Consider the following 6862-nt stretch of genomic DNA (forward strand, 5'->3'; position numbering starts at 1 on the left):
TGTGTTTTTTCCTGAGAAGTCGTGTTGTTGATTATGTACATGTTCATAAACTAAATAGTGAAATCATTGTGTGAAGGAGGTCTTTTATGCTATAGACAAGGGACTCTTAGACATTAATTTGACATTTGACTAAATTGTGATCTTAAATTAAAACTATTATTATTACATGCATAGAACAATAATCGATTAAAAAAAAAAAACTAACCAACACTCGATCAGGTTGAAAGTCGAGGCAAGGGACATGGTGGGATTCGTACCATTGTCATGCAATTAATTAACGTAATGCGGGGGAGGTGTCATGGCCACTCCCACACAAGCTTCATCATGCATGAGATGTCTAGGAAGTATAATTACCATGAGCAAAGACATTTGGAGAGCTATGAAACGGCGACCACCAGATCTGTTGCAGCTGGCAGATCTATGAGAACCATAAACAGACTCCCTCACTGGGTTTCCAATGGCATAGGAGTTCTTCCAGGGAGGTTTTGGGTGGCGAAAGTAGTTCCCGGGTCCAAGTTGTCGAGGGCAAGGTATCACCTCTCCGTCTCAACCTTTCCTGGTATGTTCACACTAACCACCTTCTGAGTAAAATGATTTATGTGATATGTATGTATTGTATATGGATTTCGATGGTTAGTCAAGACATGTCCTTATGGAATAAGGTTGAGTTTAGTCCTTTGGAGGTTGGGGGGGATGGGGTTTTCTCTTATACCCACCTTTCGAGGGTCAGGAGGCCTCGCAATAGGAAACCCAACATTGAATTTAGGAACTTCCCTTGCTCGGGAGCTTCAAATCTTTGGGGTAAGAATCCTTCCTACCTTTTGGAAGACTGCAAGTTAGCAACCTCTATTTCCTTCTCTTTTTACATGCAACCTTTGGGAGAGTCAATTCAAGACTGGTTTACAGGTGATATTTCTTGTATACATTATGAATCCATTCACTGGGTAGAAAGGCATCTGCAAGAGAATTGGGTTGGTCTTTTAAAACAAACCCATGAAGATATTGTGGAGATGCTCCTTTGAGTGTGGTTTAATGTTTCTCTCTGCGATGTATATGTCTCTATACATCTTGCACGCTCATTATTTACCTTGATTTGTGGTATCTTCCATCTTGGTTGTCCTCGAGAACCCAACTTTGCAGTTATCATTGTTGGATTCGAAGGTTGGATAGCAGCCTATCTGGCAACTCTTAACCTCCTCCCCAACAACAGTTAGTCGAAGATTATGGCTCGTCTAGCCTCGCAACGTGGTTGCACTCCATATGTCAGGAGTGGGGTCGAGGCCGTGGGCGGGGGCAGTCCTGACCCACCAAAGACCAGGTTCTAGGGACCAAGCATCACTTTTTTCACGAGTGTAGCCGGAGCTTATATGACCAGCACTCGTCCTCGGGCCTACCAGACTATCAGTGAATGGGAAGCTAAGATAGTTAATAACGCTAATATTAGTGACCAGGAAATTCTTGAGGAGTTGGGGGACTTAATACTAAACTCGAGCCATACCCAAGGTTGTCGCACTCAGTACCAACATTCTTTATATTTATTTTGGTTGGTGAAGACTCTCCTAGCGAAGGCTTTGATGATGAACATTACAAGTGACTCAGGTTTTGCAGGTGATATCCAAGAAATTCACAAGGAATTCCAATTAATCCAGCACCAGATTCTGTAAGAAAACGTTTTCCTTGCACACATGGAGAAGCACATCCCTTACTTGCCCCAAACTGATTTGTCAGGCTCCAGTGCCAAAGACCCGACACCAGTTGAGTCTTCTGATGATTAGTATGGTCTTTAGCATAGTATGGTTATTCTGATGTTTCAATATGGCCTTGTTTAGTTGATTAGCGAGGAATTTTTTTACATATGGCATAGGCTTTTGGTTAATATGAGTCATAAGGATTATCAAGTTTATATTGTTGTGCTAGACAATCTCAAACAATTTAGATTTTGGATGGCTTATAATGCAACTAGATGGCCAACAAATCTGGTTTCCCACTTGGCAGGTTGAGTCCATCTCGCTCTTAATGTTAATCTTGTAATACCTGCTTTTTTGAAAAAGTAATAAAAGTTTCTACAAAAAAAAAACAAAACATAAATCCATCTTAACTCTGAATTTATTGGGTAATGAAAGAAATTAAAAAAACAATTGAGATATACATATATTGGTGTTTAAAAGATCTCAAATTAAAATGGATCTACATTGATGTACTTTAAATATGTGTATCTTATTAATTATGCACAAATTTTAAATTAAAGGTGGCATTACATTATATGGGATATGTTATATAGAGAGAGAGATATTAATTTTGTATAGAATTTTAATTCAAGGTGACATTACATGGGATAGGCATCACAAATTTTCAATATGAAGTTGAATGCACAAAAATAAATCAAATTAAATAAAGTGTTTTCCAACTTTTACTATAACAAAGATAAATCTACTAGGTGTAATTGCAAAAGGACGAGAGAGAGTATTAAGGTCTGAAGAGTGGTGTGTGGTGACTCATACTATTAGTGTATGGATGGCACATTGCACCTTTCCCATGCTATCCTATAAAGAATTTCTCACAACCTAAAAAAGACACATTTCATGAAGACAAACTATCTATCCAAATCATCCTAAACCCAAAGCAACAATGATAAACAAATAGATAAGTCAACTCAAACTAATGGTTGCCTTAAAATAATAATGAAAATAACCCAAATACTCATGACACTTTCCCACTTCAATATGATAGGAAACATCTATGAGAGTAATTGTTTATTTGTAAGGTTGTTGGGTTATGTGTTGGGTTATGGTCATCTAAGTGATCTTTAAGATGATAGATATCTATGAAGTGACAGGTAAACTAAAAAAATGATTTAAAACTATGCGCAAAACAGGTTTTGGTTAATGTATTCACCCATTGCAAATACAGAGTAAGGATGTTTGCATGTGGGTCCAAAAAAATAAAAATTGCATAACTTTCAATTGAGTTACTACACTTAAAGTTTCAATATGGTTATAAATGACTTCTTTAAACTTCTTGACACGTTTGATTCCATTAACCTCCTTGGGAATTCTGATATGAATAAACTCTAACAAATATTAAAAATACAATAACAATGTCCATTAGAGCATCATAGATCACCAAACCCAAACAATATACCTCTTATGAAATGATTTGTGTTGATATAAATATGATGAACTATAGTATATTTAGCCACCTCATTCTCATTGTCAAAGCAACAAGGCATTCATGAAATCCCTAATCACATATAAGTTTATCTCCATCAACATTCTTACTTTTTCCTTTAGGGATGAGAAACGCACCCCAAAGTGTAACAGTGAGTGCCTAACCTTCTTATTGGATTAAAGTACACTCACATAACATGGAAACCATTAATAAAGATCTTTAAATTTGTATCAACTCATAATTTACATATGTATTAATTACACAAGAAAACAACATTGGTTACACACATTTTGGAAGCATAATAAATCAAGCTAACAAGCTCCAAGTATCTACAAGCAAGTAATTGACACCACATGTGAAATACAACATATAAAATAATAGATATCTATAAGAAAAGTACTGAACATACGGAATGACAAAAAAGAAGTGGTTTTCTACCCATTGTTACACAAATCAAATTGCCTCTAAACTCCATACAACTTGTTATAACTCCACACTTCACTACCACACCTACAAAAATGTACAAAAAGTAAACATAAATCAATCCCATGTTGTCTAAACCCACTCCATGACTCTGGCCACTCAAATATGGGTTTCTCACACTAATATTTTGTTCACACTCAACACCTTCACCCTTTAACACTTGGACACAATAACAAGCAATGGTAATATATTCAACCCTTATCATTGTTGTTGCAACACTTTTGTAGATGGAGAAGCAACAAAAGCAAATTCCAATAGTCAACAATACCAAACAAAAAACTGGATAAATGTGCAAAATGGCAATGTCATATTCATTGATATGGGTGTGGATCAATATCATGACCAAATAACGAGGATACTTGATCTGAATGGAAAATGGCATCAACTCATGGTATTCATCCACCCATGGAATTTACCCATGGTATTGTAAATGGCATCCGTCCGTGGTATTGTAAAATCCACCCATGGTATTCATTCACCCATGGAATTGACCCGTGGTATTGTAACTGAAAAATACTATAAGTAACAAGTCACATTTTGTAAAAGGACAGATTGTCTGCCACAATGTAGCCTTTACAGTTATTATCGGTTTTAATAAAAAGTTTCTTTGTGGTTTTTGTTTATTGGGCATTCTCCTCTTTTTTTCTTTTGGCAATTCAAGTTTTCAGATCTTGGGGGTCTCTCCTCCCAAGATCCATTTCAATTTTTTTTTTTAGATCTTGGGGGCCTCCCCCCAAGATCCGGATCAGTGGTATCGGAGCAGGTTATGATTCCATGGGAATGAGGGTTTGATGCATATTTCAGTTTCAAATTTTGTAGCAATATTCAACAAACTTCAGGCATGTGCTACAACCTCCACAGAGCACTTTCTTGGGTCAAGCAGGAAGAATTTTTCTTTTTTCCATTTTTTTTGCAGGAATTTTTTTTGGGCGGCGACTTTGCAGATCAGATCTGAAACATTTGGTACAAAATTTACAAAAACAAATACCAGATCTAGATTCCTCTCAAAAAATCACCCAATTTCAAAAAAAAATGGGTCGAATCGGAGTTCGGATGTGGGAGATATCGCTGATTTAAAATCAGCTATTTTATCAGAATTTTTGTGACGGCGGAACTGTTGCAGCGCGAATCTAAGATCTCAGAGTGTCCAGATAAGGATTTCCAACTCATAGGAAGATGTAAAATGATCCTTCTAATTCTAAAAACAGGTTATAATAAATATTCGGAGTTATATTGGCCGAGTTATGTCCATTTTAATTTTGGAGCAGCATTCGGAGTGGGTTTCCATTGGAGACGTGCCCTCTCACCCCACTTTAGTAGGCACCTGCTTCACATTCATCAGTTTCAACATAGCAACATTCGACTTGGGTTATTTGGAGACGTGCCCTCCCACCCCAGGCTATGTAGGCACCTGCTACTTCATCAGCAACCAACATCACGGTTATGGGTCATCCACAAACCCACACTTCATCGAAGTCCATTTGCTAGGCCGCACACTGTCAGGGTCACAGTTGGTCACAAGCATTACAGGGTATCTCTACCCTAGGATCTTCGTTCATCATGGTTATGGGTCATCCACAAACCCACACTTTATCGAAGTCCATTTTCTAGGTCGCACACTATCAGAATCACAGTTGGTCACAAGCATTACAGGGTATCTCTATCCTCGGATCTTCGTTCATCATGGTTATGGGTTAACCACATAAAACCCTTATCTTCAGTGGCTCTTCATATTCAACAAAGGCTTTGCAGGAGGGAATTTTACGCAATGGGGACCATTGCTTCTTAAGGAGGGAGGAATGATCTGAATGGAAAATGGCATCAACTCATGGTATTCATCCACCCATATTATTCATCCACCCATGGAATTTACCCATGGTATTGTAAATGGCATCCGTCCGTGGTATTGTAAAATCCACCCATGGTATTCATTCACCCATGGAATTGACCCGTGGTATTGTACCTGAAAAATACTATAAGTAAGAAGTCACATTTTGTAAAAGGACAGATTGTCTGCCACAATGTAGCCTTTACAGTTATTATCGATTTTAATAAAAAGTTTCTTTGTGGTTTTTGTTTATTGGGCATTCTCCTCTTTTTTTCTTTTGGCAATTCAAGTTTTCATATCTTGGGGGTCTCTCCTCCCAAGATCCATTTCAAATTTTTTTTTTAGATCTTGGGGGCCTCCCCCAAGATCCGGATCAATACTAAATAAAGATTGCAGAGAAGGAGAAACCCTATCAAATGTTCCAAAGTAGTTTTTGTATGTAAAATCACAAATTTGCATGCAAATGGGGATGTGTTGCCTTCTTTAGAGGCATCATGCATGGAGGAGGAGACTTGGGTGGGCTTGGGGGTGGGTGTGGTAGCAAGTAGAGAGGCAATAGATGATGGGAGCTTAGGAGGTGATTCCTTGAATATAATTAACCATTATATTCAAGATCTCTTCCCTCATATACAAATTTAAGTCAGATTTTCAAGCTAATTTATTAGTTGTATCATTTTATGCCAAAAAAGAAATATCTCCATGTTCTTAGATCAAACAACTCCTAGGCTGATCACATGGCTAATTTGGGGCCAAGGTTAAATCAAGGTGAACTTTGGTGGTAGGGGAAAAAGGGTTATGTCTCTCTTTGTTAATGGTTAATCAAGATACTCATAAATCAAAGCAGAGGAGTAATTCCTCATGGTTTAATGTAACATTTTGATTCTTTGTAAATTTTGGTTTTTGTTAGGTCAGAATTATCAAATGTATAAGTGGAATACTATAAATATTGTAGCATTTTGTTCAAAGGCTTCAAAGTCGGAATTATGTAGATGGTCATTGATACATACTCCATTCCAACCATGCCCACTTGTTTCAACTTGCTTATGTAAATCATGTATCTCAACTAAGCTTTATCTCAATGTCTTATAATATAATAGTTATTCTTGATTCTTGTTAATAAATAAATAAATGTTTTAAACATTTTTTTGTTTTATTTAGTTTTTTCCACACACACACATATATATATATTTATTTTATTTGTGTCATGCAAATTTTTTAAGTGTTGGTTACATAAGTTTTTTTCTCAAATTAATTTTTAATGTAAATATAATAATAATACCATTTTCAATTTACGAGCTAATTTTAAGTCTCTTATTTGTGAAGGTACTAGTTATCAAGGACGTGATTTCAATTAAATCATAATTTTAACTCCATAAATAAAAG

This window comes from Pinus tabuliformis, chromosome 1_2, assembly GCF_031772625.1.
Source record: "Pinus tabuliformis cultivar Carrire ecotype Pingquan chromosome 1_2, CPIR1, whole genome shotgun sequence".
NCBI lineage: Eukaryota > Viridiplantae > Streptophyta > Pinopsida > Pinales > Pinaceae > Pinus > Pinus tabuliformis.